General features: G+C 37.3%; 1 protein-coding gene across 3 annotated transcripts in view; it reads left to right on the top strand.

Moving 5' to 3' along the window:
• The window catches only part of LOC100302603 (enhancer of split mbeta-2), a 261515-nt gene that overhangs the window by 43136 nt on the left and 202237 nt on the right, over positions 1-16142 (top strand). Inside the window, exon 2 of one of the 3 annotated variants that reach the window (XR_009976810.1) lies at positions 15698-15855. The exons of the other annotated variants lie outside the window; for them this stretch is intronic. The gene's annotated coding sequence lies outside the window, so the exon portion shown is untranslated. The remainder of the gene's footprint in view (positions 1-15697; positions 15856-16142) is intronic. 3 annotated transcript variants of the gene reach the window in all.

Consider the following 16142-nt stretch of genomic DNA (forward strand, 5'->3'; position numbering starts at 1 on the left):
ATTTTGATGATGCTTTTTTATTAGAAAGCTGAGCTTAGTCCACTTCTGATAATGGTATCCATGAGAAAACCATATAAGTCTTAAATTTGCATTAAGTACGTGCGCGACAAATAGATGAATAACTCAATAACTCAATATCACGCCAACCGATTTCGATGATTATTGTTTTTAGTGTATATAAATTTACTTTGGAATATATGTTTTTTTCTATTTGAAGTCGGTTTTTGTTAAAGCATGTCTATTTACAATTATTTTTACTCATTAATGCTGATAAATTAATCTTTCAATTAAAAATAAACAACAATGTATATTTGAGTTTATATTTTTGTTTGAGTTGTAGAATAAAAATGTTTACGTTACAATCTGTGATATTTTTTTAACTTGAACAATCCTATTAATACTTCATACATGTCTGAAGCGTGACAGTATTGATTAGAACGGCAAACATAATCCAAAGGTCTATAAAAAATCGATTATGTAATTCACTATAATCGGTTTGCCACGACCGGGCGACCGCTACCACACGCCCGCGGCCTAACCAAACATATCATTCGAATCTTAATACGATTAGATAGTGATGCGCTCACGGTATTATTGTTCGATAAATGAATGCTTAAGGCCTCAAATTACATACATTTGCCATATTATTTGTAGAGTGAGGCTTTTGTAATTTAAAAAATAATAATTGTAATCTGTGGTCATACAAAGAACATAGGAACTGCTTCAATTAAGTGTCTTCACTACATAGTATAAAACAAAGTCGCTTTCTCTGTCCCTATATCCAAATGTATGCTTAAATCTTTAAAACTACACAACGAATTTTGGTGCGATTTTTTTCAATAGATAGGTATCGTAATTTCTAAAAATTAAGTGATATGAGATTGACATATTGTATATTAATGAAACCTTTTTTTTTGCTTAACGATTCAAAAATTCATTGAAATTGTATTTCAAATATACGAACAATGTTTAAATTGCGATTTAAGTTGTATTTATTTCTTTAATTTAAGTACACTTATATATCAAATGGAGGTTAAAATCATACTTGATTAGATCGAGAATTTAAAAAATGTCGTTCTTAATGTTCTCTTTATATAAAGCTTCTTAATTACAGAACGAAAAACATTTTATTTGATACACTACAAAATATAAAAGCTGTTTAAAACTGTCGGCATCTTTCAACCTCGCCTAGTGCTAGATTATTTTAGATCTTAATCTGATTCATCTAATTAACCGTTCTTAGTCGTTCACAGAATTTTCCCTGCTAATCTTTTAGCGTAATTCAAACTTAAAAGGAATTTGTCATGACTTTTAAATAAATTTTCCTTGGCGGCATTACAAAGGAATGTCGTCGTATTTATTTCTGCCGGTTTTTTTTAGATAAAAATAAATAATTACATGACCTCACGTGAACTGCTTTAACATACCTGACTTACCGTGTTTTCTCGAACTTTCTGAGAAACCTTATCGAACGGGGTCCATTTGATTCGAGCATTAAATGGCTTTTAGAACTTTTCTTAATAGTTTCATAAAGCCGAAGTGGTTTCTTTTGAAGTGAATTGTAATTTAATTTAAGAATTTCTTAAGCGACTCAGGCACATGACGTCGTAAGCGAGAAAGTGGTTTTGTCTTAAAAATCATTTTAATATTGTTTTCCTGTGTCATCTTGTGTAGGTGTAACGTACGCTATTTTACTTCAATAATGTTTAGAGTTCTTATTAATGACAAAAACAACGATAGGAATGTAAATGAATGTGTGAACGAGGTCACAGTTTATCTGTTTTTTTTATTTATTCCCTACCCATTTGCTAGTAGCCTAGGAGGCTATTTCAGCTACAACCGGACGGATAGGTGAGCTCACGGGCTCAACCTGAGAGAATTTGCTAACACTAGCCCTTGTTAGAGCAGCTTCGCAGAATCTACTACCGGATCGAAATTGCGACCCACTGAGAAGATCCGGTGAGAAACTCAGTGGGCTGTCTGTGTCTTTGGGTTAGTTCGTTCGTCGAACCCTCGTTTTAATCGACAAGTTCGAAGAGGGCGGTGACCGGTGCTTAAGAGGCCTAAAGACAAGACATGTTTCGGGCGACGGCTGCTTTGCGTTAACCCGACTCCTGGGTCGGATAGGTAATTAGCGGCGGCCACGATAAGAGGATTATCGTGTCGCACCGCTTTGTCGAAGTAGCGTTTTGATGTTACCTTAATTCGAACACCGTTGCATCGCTAGATACGAACGCACCGGACGTCTTATCCTTTAGGCCACGACAACTTATATATCGATTTACAGCCTCAATAATCAAAAGAAAAACACTCATTCAAATGGGTACAACATTTATTTAGAGTGGTACATTAATATATTATAAGTGCCCTTTAATATTAAGCGATGCTTACAACGCGCTAGCCAAGCGCGAGCCCCGAGGCGTAGACGCGGTAGCAACATTATTACTCGACGCGGCTACTTTGTAAGACTTATTCAAGTCTTTTTATTATAAACATTCAATTACTTTTTCTTTTTGTTTGAGAAAATAAATAACCTATTGTTATTACAATAATTGATTTATGACGATTGTATATCATATATCAATTATAAGAGAATATGAATGGATGATACTTTAATTTACCAACTAAAAAGAAAGTTGCACCTAGTGGGTTAATGTATACGATATGTAAAATTATTCAATCTACTTGAATATTCGCTTAGTAAATATTAATAATTAACCCATAGACATAAACCCACTGAGTTTCTTGCTGGATCTTTTCAGTGCGTTGCGATTTCCATGGTAGATTCTGATGCTGATGGTAGATCCTTGGAAGCATTGCTCTTGCTAGGGCTGGTGTTAGCTAGCTAGCATGTTGAGCCCGCGGCTCACCTATCTGTCCGTGCCTAGCTGGAATAGCCCCTTAGAAATAGGTAAGAAAAAAAGAAGAAAAAAAGCGAATAATGTAGCCATAGAAAAAATGTATGTAATTATTAAAAACTTGATTAGTAATAATTCAGTGCGCGTGCAGCCTATGATGTTATCAAAATAGAGCTAATAAGTGTTATGTCGTTTTTAAAATTAACAAATAGGTAGGTTTTGTTTTCGGAAAGAATGGCTCTAGTAACTCTGATCTTCTTTTTAAGCTTTTAAAATTAGAATCGGTGAAATTATAGATATTAGAGATCTGTGATTTTAGATTAATATTTCTGTGGATAATGTATTAAACAGTGCTCAATTATCGAATTGAGAACTGCATCGTGGATTCTTATAATTTTTGGACGATTTTTTTCTGATATTGAGAACTATAAAAACTGACATCGTCTTCAAGCTAAAGTAGCAATCGTCTCAAAGGTACAAACTATGTCAAATTACCATAAGTTGACTCGCATGATTTTGAGAAAGTAATTTTTACTTTTTTTTTTGTAAACGTCAAAATAAAACTCGTAATAAGCGAGCAAGTGTAACGGAAATTGCTAAAAATAATAACATAGAAGAACAGCGTACGCGACGACTTCATACAAAACGCAATCACCATCAATTGACTCGATCTGACTACTAATTCTATAGAGTTATATTCATTTCCTTTTCACGATAGGAAATTAATAGATACAGATGGTATGTAATAAGGGCGAGTGTTCGGGGGCATTTTTATTTTAAAACACTGTAGGTATTTGTAAGAAAGAGAATGCTTTTAAATGTTTATTTTTACAAGTCAGATAACTTTTCTTATGTTCTATAATTTAAGGGCAGCTGATAATCAATTTTAATTGGCTATTGTAGCCCACAAAAATTACTACGAGAATGCCATAGAAAATTTGACCCGTGCAAACAAAAGTGCTGTCATCGAAAATTTTACCAACAGATCACGAACAGGGATTCGTACCCAATCTCGAATCTTTCAATTCCAATCTTTCAAAGGCACACAACATTAATTTTTTAAATTCCATGGCCCCTTTTATTTTCTTAGTCCGACCCTGGTCACATACACAAAGTTAATGAACTAACTGTCATTCATATCTTAATACAAGCACTTAGAAATTAATTATAATAACATAAAACTGTACTTTTGAACTGTTTAATACAACTTTAATTATAAAAATGCGGGTCGAACACGTTTTATCTTTCCGATATTTATAACATAATTTTATTGGAATAACTAATCCTATATATCCCACGACAATGTTCATAGTGCTTAAGTAATTTATATTCTTTACTGGTGGTAGGACCTCTTGTGAGTCCGCACGGGTAGGTACCACCACCCTGCCTATTCACTTTGTCGTATACCTCGCTATCGAATTTGGGGTTGGTATAAGGATCTCAACCGAATCCTAGCCACCTAAGTATGTATTTCAGGTATCCTTCGTATGCCGGTTAGGGCATCAAACTATCTTGTATACTGTGAAGGTGGTGATGATTATTCATAGTAGCAATTATTTCAGTGCAACAGAATCTACAGTTACATGTCTCCAAATTGGTAATATTCCCTTTTAGGTCTTATAGTGAAGTGTAGTCGGTCGGTTTGCACTCTTTTCCTTTTTTTTTTCTATCTATGCTGATAGCCTTGAGAGGCTATTTCAGCTTCACCCTAACGTGTGTAGGTGAGCTCACGGGCTCAAACCGGAGTGTTGCCAACACTGACCCTAGCAAGCGCAGTGCTTCGCAGAATCTACCACCGGATCGGAAACGCGACCCACTGAGAAGATCCGGCGAGAAACTCCGTGGGCTGTGTCTATGAGTTAATTCGCTCGTCGAGCCCTTCGTCGCAAGCGACGGGTTCGACGAGGACGGTGACCGGTGCTTGTGGTGCCTAAAAGCACCGTTAATGGATCGGGAGGATCCGTAATGACGTGGTTTGGGCGACGTCGACTGTTTACCATTCGCTCTACAGGATCGGGTATGTAGTTTCCAGCGGCCACGACAAGAGGGTTCCATTTGACGCCATTTCTCGAAATGGTGCCATGATGCCGACTGTAGATACTTACTGACAGAGTCGAGCTCCAGGTCATCGTGGAGATCCACGTTCCTCAGGAACCATGGTGCTCCGACGGATATCCTGCAGAATCGGGATTAAATAACCTGAAGGGGCTTCAAGTTGGTGCGGGCCGCGTGAGCGAACACTGGTTTGCACTAGTAATGAATAAAAGAAAGGAAAAAATCTTTTAGTTTTTATACTCTTAAAATTCTTTAATTAATGTATTTTAACAAGCAACTCATTTTTATGCTCCATCAGAAAGAAACGATAATAAATGTATGTTTTTAATCGCAAATAATATGATGTCTCATTAAATTGACTTTTAAATGTCTCCGGTTCTGTCCAGCTTCATTAAAGTTTGTATTCACTGAATCAATTTTTAATATGAAGGGTCGACGTCTATCAAGACTTCTCAGCGTTGGTAGCTATTATAAACAAAAAATAATAAAAAAATATTGTGAATCGACTGTAGGGTCGCAATGGCTTTGTGTATTTCACAAACATTTTTGTCATCTTTTTTATTAAAATACTTTTGAATCTTTTATTTGCGGGTGACGAGCTCACCGTCCGCTCTTCACTGGAATCCATAGACAACACCATTTGAATACCACCTCAAAATGCGATAAAATCTTGATTTTATTGCTCAACTGCTGTCGCTTTAAATAGTAACTTACTGATTTTGATACCACTACCTACTACCTACCTAGTTGACTACCTATTTCGTGGCAAAATAAGAAATGTCGTTTAGATTTATAGTTAGAATTAGAACTTTGCAGAAATGTGGAACTTACAACGTATTTTTTTATCGAACATTGTCGGCTTCAATGTATAATTTTTTTTTAAAGTGAAGTCATATTATCGCTCATATTACGTGTTATATCGCACCTTTAGAATTATAGAGACCCGACCCAAAAAATGTGTTTTTGGAAAACATCGAATAAAGTTTTCAAACCGAAAAGACGTAGACGAAGGGGACGGAATGAAAGAGACCAATGGATAAGTTTGTCCCTTTCTAAGCTACTTTTTGTCATTTGATTATTAAGAGTCGTTGAAAAAGGTCGTTCTAGGTCCATTTTAAAATTTTGTTTTAATTGCTAGATGGGTGGACGTACTCACAGCCCACTTAGTGTTAAGTGGTAACTGGAGCCCATAGACATTTATGACGTAAATGCGCCACCCACCTTGAGATATAAGTTCTAAGGTCTCAAGTATAGTTACAACGGCTGCTCCACCTTTCAAACCGAAACGCATTACTGCTTCACGACAGAAATAGGCGGGGTGGCGGTACCCACCCGCGCGGACTCACAAGAGGTCCTGCCACGAGTAAAAATTAAATTCGAAATCCGAAATTTTCGAAATGAGTCTGTATAATTCTAAAGGTGCGATATGTCATTTTACTTGTATTCTTGAGGTGTTGAAAATCTTCTGCAGCTGTGACTTTGATCTTCGAAGCGGGTCACGGTACCACGACTAAATCTCTCAGCGCTCCATAAGTTAAAACTAAATATTTGGCTTACATTGAACGCAGTCCGCGATTACAAAACTTCTCTTGCACACAGCAACGCATTGTCACCCTAATACCTTACAGATTATTATTCGATTGCACCGAGCTCTCGATATGTGACTGATGGTGGTCTTATTTCAACTCACGATTATCCTCCATTTCATCCGTTGGCATTAATCAGACACAATTTCGTTTACACTTGTACGATTCACAATAATACAAAACAACCGAGTCAATCAATATTGTACTTTATGCGATAGAAGATAACCATGCACATTAATGTAAAGGTAAGTATGCAAAATTAAAATTTCAGTGATTGAAAGTTGAATATTAATTTATGTACCAGCGCCATTGATTGAGTATCTCATTTGAGTACGGACGCAACGAAAATTACTTGTCTTATTCAAAATATTAAAGCAATTCAATATATTGCAAAAGTTATTAAAAGTCATTATATTTAGTTTTTTTTTTTTGATGATCGATCGACGGACCAAGGGTTCGTACGAAATACGTTTTTTTTTCTTATTTGGCGAAAAATACGTAAACATGCATAATTAATTGATGCCAAGTTAGTTTATTAATTTTTTTTTTGTTTCATTTCCAGGACGGGACCCTAATTCATATATTTTTTTCTCGAATTCTTGCTTTGACTAAACATATTGAGGCCGTAACATAATTACCTAAAATTGTGTTTTTACAATTTATAATTGGCGGTCCGTTCTTGGGTCCTTTACGAGTGTTTTGGTTATAAAACGTTTTTTTACTTGAATGTTGAATACAGTTTTTTTTTAGTCAATCGGTATTGTTTTATTGACGGTAAGCAGCTAGTATCACTCATGGACATCGACAATAGTAACAATTTGTTGTCCATATATTAGTGACTCGGTCAGAGAATTTTCGGGTAATAAAAGCCTATAAGGAATTAATGAAAATATGTCTATAGGACCTAGGTCTTATGAAACTGCTTCTAATTTACCATCATCAGCCCGTAATAGCAGTAATAGCAGCTTTATGCATAGCTTTAAAAGTCGTCGTGGCCTAAAAGCCAACGGTGTTCGAATCCCGCAGGCGGGTACCAATTTTTCTAATAAAATACGTACTAAAAAAATGTTCACGATTAACTTCCGCGGTGAAGGAATAACATCGCGTAATAAAAATCAAACCCGCAAAACTATAATTTGCGTAATTACTGATGGTAGGACCTCTTGTGAGTCCGCACGGGTAGGTACCACCACCCCGCCTATTTCTACCGTGAAGCAGTTATGCGTTTCGGTTTGAAGGGTGGGGCAGCCGCTGTATATGTCTATGGGCTCCAGTAACCACTGAACACCAGATGGGCTGTAAGGTCGTCCATCCATCTAAGTATTAAAAAAAATGCTATTTCCCTACAGAACTACCAACTTCGACCTTTATGTCGCTTAAAAGTATTTGCACGGGATTTTTTCCCGCCAGCGGGAATAATATAATATGAATAACAACGCATGCTTGAATGAATTGCGTAGCACTAGTAGGTATTCAAACAATCACGCGTATCCAAGACGCCGCATTATCCATGCCTAGTTTGCAATTCAAACTATACCATTACGATTAAAATAATTTTCTCATAACTCCATGCATAGTTAAACATCTTTTAACGAAAGAAACTATTCAAAGATACGTTACACTTCGACAAAAGCGTAGGCGATCTTCTATAAAAATGTAAATAAAAATCAATTAGTCAGTATAAAGCGTCGTATCCCAAAACAATTAACGAAAACTAATCCTGAAGTCGAATTCATGACGTGCGCCCGCCCACACGTTACTTCATAAAAACACGTCCAGCACTAATCATATCTGTGAGTCACATGCACACGCGCCCGCACACACGCAACGCGCACGCACACACGCACACCGTTCCCATTAGTATGTTGGGCGCGACGAAGACGCTGCGCGTGCTCGCCACTCGCTCCACGGCTTCTTATTATTATTATTTATTGTTGAATAATGTGAATGGTAATGCGTGGTTGTTCACGATCCCGCATAACACCTGCCGTATTTTCCCACAGTCGAGCTCTGGCTGGAGGCGCGCGCAGGAAGTGTGCGGGTGCGAGCGAGACGGCACGATCACGTGCTGTGCACGAGCTTGACTCTCGCCCTTAAGTCGGTCGTGATAGAGACGGCCAATGGGATAGCGTAGCGCGTAGCCAGCGTAGTTTCGTAGCTCGTAGCGATGCAATGAATCAGGAACGTTTGTAGGAAGTACTTAATTGCACGGCTTTATGTATCAGTATGCAGATTTAAGGTGCTTTTTGTCGAACACCCTGTGTACAGATTCATGAGTTGATAATTATTATTGTAATATCTTCTTCTTCTCTATATGAGTCGACTATTATCAAAGCCGGCAATCTGACTTTTGGACAATGATTGGTAAATCAGAAAAACGAATTATTGACTTTGTATTCCATTGGCAGTCACAAAACTCTTCGGAACGACAACTTAGATAAATAACAGGTTAACTATTAACCTTTATTTAATGCAGGTTTTGAGCCGTATTCTTTGAAGGAGACGATTATATTCAAATCAATCTGTATTGACATATCAATAATTTTTTTTTGTCCAAATGCACAGATTGCCACCTTTGATAATAGACGACTCATATATAAAAATGAATTGCTGTTCGTTAGTCTCGCTAAAACTCGAGAACGGCTGAACCGATTTGGCCAATTTTGGTCTTGAATTATTCGTGAAAGTCCAGAGAAGGTTTAAAAGGTAGATAAATATGAAAATGCTCGGAATATAAATAAAAATATCAATTTTGTTTTCCCTTTGATGTGTCCCCCGTCGGACGGATTCCTTTTGTTCGTTTTAAGTTTACTTTACACAAAAGCTTAGGTCTTTTATTTATCGATTGAGGCACTACGAAGTCTGCCGGGTCAGCTAGTTATTAAATAATTTTCGTAACTAATACGTCTCGGCTGCAGTTCGTTGCTTCTTATAACTCGAACGATTATGAGATGACGCAAAGGCAACGAGAAAAACCGCAAAAGGTCTATTAATCTGTCTCGTGGCGGCGTGATAAATAAGCGTTAATAATACTAGCTGACGTAGTAATATGGAAAATTACCAGATAATTTTATTCTCGAACAAAGTTGAGAAATAAAGGCTACAAAGAATAGTAGAGTTTTACATGGAAATAAATAGTTTCGCATTGATTAATTAAATAGCTTCTAGTGACCATTTAAGGCATAGAGGTGTACAATTTTATAATTGGCGTACACCAGGAGAAAAGTTATTTCGTCTCACTTAGTGTGAAATGGTTACCTGAGGTCAGAAATTACAGCATGAATGTGTCTATCATGAGTTCAAAGAACTAAGGAAATCAACTTTTTATTAGTAACTAATATAAATTAATTAATAACTAGCCACCTAGCTAACTTAGTTAATTAAACACCATGGGGGTCACCCGTGACCTCATCTTATTGCATAAGGGTCATTTGTGTTCCAAAGCGGTTTTATTGTTATAGATACTTACGGAACCACAAAGAAGATCCATTAATAAAAAAATGCGTACATTTCTTGATTAAATAAGAAAATTTAAAGAGAAAAGTTTATTTAAGATAAAGTATTTTTTGTGATGGTGTTGAACGTGTATATTATTGATTTGTGGAATTACTGGTGGTACGTGACATCTTTGAGCGGGTTTGAAAGGTGGGTACCGTAACCCTGCCTATTTCTGCGGTGAAGCAGTAATGCGTTTCTATTTGAAGGGTGGAGTACCCGTTGTACTGTAAAAATGGAGTCTTAGAACTTATGTATCAAGGTGAGGGGCCGCATTTATGACGTTAATGTCTATAGGCCCCGGCAACCACTTAACACCAGGTAAGCCCAAGCTCATCCACCAAACTTAACAATAAAAGCAAAATCAGAAAGGCTTGGCATAATTAGTGGCATAATTAAACTCGGAATGTTAATTACCTTTACAGAAGTTTACGGTCAAATATATATTAATGAAAACCAATACGCAATCAGTCAGAATACATCCAGCAATCCTTTAATTTTATCTAGACGCTATATTCAAATTGGTGGAAACTTCGAGAAGTATACTTCACACAGAAACAAAATAGCATATCTGTTACGCACGTGTGTGAGTTTATAAAAGTTAATGTTTTTTTGATTGTACTTCAGAATTTTCTATTAAAACTACGTTATTTGGCAGTTTCCTTAATGCTGACGTTAAAATTAAATGAGAAATATTTACTTATGGTTCGGGATTCTGCGAAGCACTGCTCTTGCTTGCATTAGTGTTAGCAACATCGTCAGGTTAGAGCCCCGTGAGCTCACCAACTAGTTCTATGGATCTAGCATTTTTTACTGATGGTAAGACCTCTTGTGAGTCCGCGCGGGTAGGTACCATCACCCTGCCTGTTTCTGCCGTGAAGCAGTAATGTGTTTCGGTTTGAAGTGTGGGGCAGCGGTTGTAACTGTACTTGAGACCTTAGAACTTATATCTCAGGGTGGGTGGCGCATTTACGCTGTGGATGTCTATGGGCTCCAGTAACCACTCAACACCAGATGGGCTGTGAGCTCGTCCACCAATCAAAGCAATAAAAAAAAAGAATTATATCTCCTTGAGGTTACTATAATAGGTAGGAAAAAATATATATATAATGTTTCGGGAAGTATTGAGTATTTACTATGTCAGCAAAAGTATTCATACATCCTATATTAAGTATACTTGCCAATGTCCATCTCGATTTAATCTAAGGTCACATCAAAGTAAGTCAATGAACCGTCTGCTTGTTTAACAAGTACTTTTCCAATCATAATATCAGATATCGTCCATTATCATTTCCGAGGAATCTTCGACTATACATACATCCTCGTGTCGAGTGTGTACTCGACAAAGGAGATAATTTTCCTGTTATCCTCCACATCAATAGATCACCAGATAATAAATTGTGGAATAGCCGCCGCTTGAATAGATCTCCCGGATGTTCGCAATTTAGTTTCGTTCAAACCAATGAATGCTTCTATAGATGAATTAACAATAAAACTGCTCATCCCGAGCACGCTTCACTAGGGAGTTCAATTTTAGACTTTACGACTATTTGCATAAGTGCTAAAAGTTTTTTTTTTGTTTGAGGGGCTGTCCACTGCGGCAGTCCATTAAATCGGGTTGCCGTTGACCGGATGCGACGCTCGTGTTTCACTGATTTTAACAAAAACATATGTTACGTCATTCTATATTCTTGTTACGGTCACTTCGAGGGTGGTTCAGTTATTGACTTGGTTATGACGTTGTTATTGTAGAGAAGCTTAGCCATAAAAATGGGTTTAAGTTTATAACGATTTATACGAACATTAATTACTTAAAAAATTCAAGCAATGTAAATCTAAAAGTAGAAATGTACAGAAATTTATCAGGTGCTTACGATAATTGTTAAGATTTACGAATATTTTGCAAGCCAATATTACGGTGTTGTTTTTACTTACCTAATCGCTGGTAACCTAAAAGGCTATTATTAGGCTACTATTATTATTATTTATTTTTTATTGCCCTTGTAGGCAGACGAGCTTACGGCCCACCTGATGGTGAGTGGTTACCGTCGCCCATGGACTTCAGCAATGCCAGGGGCAGAGCCAAGTCGCTGCCTACCGCTTAATACTCTCCACAAGCCTCGTTTGAAGAAGGGCAAGTCATAGTGTATATTAGGGGTAAGGGCGATACGGGTAGGTGAATTCACTTTGAGTGCATTTGCTAACACTGCCCCTAGCAAGAGCAGCGGGATGTGTCTAGGGCTAGTACGCGCATTGAACCCTTCGTCGTTATCGACAAGTACGACGAGGAAGGTGACCGGTGCTTGAAGAACATAAAAGCACCAGATTGCAGCCGTGTACAGACGCACGCACTCAACTGTATTCATTTCTAATCATACGTCACGTTTCAAAAAACATTGCGATGCAGCTGAGGCTCCAGTGACGTCTGAAAATGCGGCAATCACGTTGCCTTAGTCTCAAATCATCTCAAAATCATTTACGGTAACATAATAATAAAAAAGTGAACACATTTGCTAGTGGTAGGACCTCTTGTGATGCTGGTGGTAGGACCTCTTGTGAGTCCGCACGGGTAGGTACCACCACCCTGCCTATTTCTGTCGTGAAGCAGTAATGCGTTTCGGTTTGAAGGGTGGGGCAGCCGTTGCAACTATACTTGAGACCTTAGAACTTATATCTCAAGGTGGGTGGCGCATTTACGTTGTAGATGTCTATGGGTTCCAGTAACCACTTAACACCAGGTGGGCTGTGAGCTCGTCCACCTACCTAAGCGATAAAAAAAAACATTGATCTCAGTGTCATGAAAACGACCACCGGCATTTCGGTTGGGTGCCTCCGAGTCAATGGATGAGTTTTTGCAACATTCAGCAGTGTGGCCACCAAATGTGTGACATGTAATCTGACCTCTGCTGTAGTTTCGCCGAGATTCGGCCACATGCTATGGCATATGGTGTGCCGAAGGTCACCCAAGGAGGCATTTTTTATTAGTTTCCTTGTTTACGTCGTATTTATTTACGATGTGTACTTAAATCGTGCATAAGTTTTTTTTTTATTGCCATTAGTAGGTCATTTCATTCCCTGGTCCTAAGAAGTTCCGGAGCCCATAGCTTAGACCGTAAATAGCGCTACTTGGCCTGAGAGATCATAGTCTCAATTGTATTGTATGATAAAGACGACCTCACGATTTAAGCGCATACCTGATCCTGTAGACAGTGTAGACCGAATGGTAAATAGTCGACATCGCTCAAAACACGTCATTACGGATCCTCCCGATCCATTAACGGTGCTTTTAGGTACCACAAGCACCGGTCACCGTCCTCGTCGAGCCCCCGTGTAACGCACAGACACAGTCCACTGAGTTTCTCGGCGCATCTTCTTAATGGGTCGCGTTTCTGATCCGGTAGTAGATTCTGCGAAACACTGCTCTTGCTAGGGCCAGTGATAGCAACACTCCGGTTTGAGCCCCGTGAGCTCACCTACATGTTAGGGCGAAGCTGAAATAGCCTCTCAAGGCTATCAGCATAGGTAGAAAAAAAAATACATTCAAGCCAGACATATAACAGCTTCGCCCCAGAGATCGGTAGGATAGCATACCCGAATCCTAATACGCCTATGACTGATAAAAACGAACATTTGTTGCGACGGATACCAGTCACCATTTGTGGCAATAAAGAAAGACATGTAACCACAATTATACTTCACGTCACATTAAATAATCTAAATGCTGAATTGCGAGTTATAAAAGCGGTTAATAGCCGACTGACGATGAATTAATTCCATTATAAATTGCAATCTCCGCTCTTGGCGAAACGTCTCGGAATTAAATAAAAAAATCTTCATTATGAATTTATTTGTTCTTTAGAACAACCTTTCACGATGTTGTTACAGATCTAACAATATTATGCATTTACATTTATGCATAAATGGATGTATTCTATAATTTTATCTGAATCATTAAGTATGGTATCAATACTAATATCATAAATGTCAAAGTGTGTTCGTTTGTCTTTCTTTCTCGTCGAAAAGTAGCAACGGATTAACTTGTTTTTGATCTGGAGTGTGACAGAAGATATGTTTTTTCCAGAGAAATCATCTCATTCCCAAGGATTTGCTTTTTATCTTTGTAAAAATTACGCTTAGAAAAAATAATTCTCACTTTTCCCTGATCACAAGGGCAAAGCCGCGCGTAACAGGTAGTGATATACAAACATAATTGTCCGTGTTTTTTTATGTAAGTTTTGTTAATTAGTAAACGGAATAATTACTAGTGTTCCACGATTTCCGGATCCCATTCCCGGTCATGATAGTTGATGTTGTCTCGTGTGTTTTTATTGATGTCAACCAAAACACGGGAGGTAATCAGCCTGGGATGTCAATTCTGGAATTCTTAAAACATAGTTTATAACGTAAATAGTTTTTGGTTTTGAATCGAATCGATTTTTGGTTTGTGTTTTATGTAAAAAGGAGCTAGTTCTATTTGGATTTATGAATAAGTTTGTTGACAAATGGCGTCGAGATTTCAGACTAAAAAGACTGTTAGTCATATACGAATGTATTTGAAAATTTACTTTGCCCAATATAAGTTAATAATATAGAAACGCGTATCATCTTTTTTTATTTAAAATTATCCCTATTGTTGCAATGCCAACGCTTGTAGCGCACATATATGTACCTGCTGTTTCTATATGACCTCTTAGAGATGTCAAAGTCAAACAATTTTAGAAGCACGTGCTATATTTATCTTGAGTGTCATCTATTCATTCCTTATTTAAGACGCGTTTGTCCTCCGTATCAAAACCACGTGCCTTTTATTCAATTCTTAGTGTGGATGAGCTCATAACTCGTCTAGTGCTGAGTGGTTATTGAAATAATGCACCGAACACTTTAAAACAAGAGATTAATTGGAATATAGAGTGTCGTTTTTTTAAATAAGCAAGTCAGTAGGAAAAGTAGAATTAACTAACAAGCGAACTAACGAAGTAACTAACTAGTTTCTAAATTCTACAAGTTTGATTTTTCGAAGACGGTTCATTCGTGTTCCAGGTAAACGATATTCGATATAAATATGTCTGGATTATTGCCTCATAAAAAGCAAGTGCTCGTTTATGTTTGTTTTTTGCTCAATTATCACCCAATTAAACGTATTATGTGAATATCAATTCTTGGGCTATTAAATACGACAAACTCTGAAAACGCACTCGCCCTATTAAATTGCCTGCCTATTTCTGCCGTGAAGTTTGAACGTTTCAGTTTGAAGGGTGGGGCAGCCGTTGTAACTATACTTGAGACCTTAGAACTTATATCTCTTAGATATCTATGGGCTTTAGTAACCACTTAACACCAGGTGGGCTGTGAGCTCGTTCACCAATCTAAGAAATAAAAATACTACGGTACCCACTCTTCTGCATTTCCTCCGAGAAACCCTTCATACTTCAATCAGTTATTGCTTGTCGCAAAAAGAACTTACGTAAGTAATACAATAAGGTTGCGATCTGCATAAATAAATCGTCTTGTGTTCAGCTGTTTGCGAAACTTTAACACAAAACTACAATTTTATTAAATTAAATCCTGTACTTTATTAGATAAGCATAATTTAATCTAAATAAATATTATGTTTGGTGTTTTAAGCTTGTTCATTAAACTGTACAAAAAAGCAAAGCAATTACTTTGATCGTACCTACTAATTTATTTAATTAACCTTCACAGGCGATCTGATAGTCGATTTGGTCTATAACTATGATGCTGTGAAAACCGGAGAAAACAAACAAACGGTACTCTATTTGTAGAAAAATATCTAAATAAATGCTTACGTAACCTTCTATGGCAGTTATCTTCAAGTATCTCATCTCTACGTCTAGTAAGAGGTAAGTTTCTGAACACGTGCTGCGGTAAATCTTTGATACAAAAAACGACCTCAGATTTTGGCTTTACAATTTTTCCTTTTCCTCGTCCTCTCAAAAATCGGACATTCTCTTCTGATTATAAGCGCCAGTAACCGCTTAATATCAGACGAAACGTGAGCACGTCTGTCCGAAATTGCCAATAAAAAAAAAAACCAGAATGTCTTTGTACAACAAACAAACACATATATAGTGTACAGATTCATTATAGAGCTAATCTTCAAGTACGATCTGTGAGACGGCGAGGTCGT

The sequence above is a fragment of the Bombyx mori genome, chromosome 3 (genome assembly GCF_030269925.1).
Source record: "Bombyx mori chromosome 3, ASM3026992v2".
Lineage (NCBI taxonomy): Eukaryota > Metazoa > Arthropoda > Insecta > Lepidoptera > Bombycidae > Bombyx > Bombyx mori.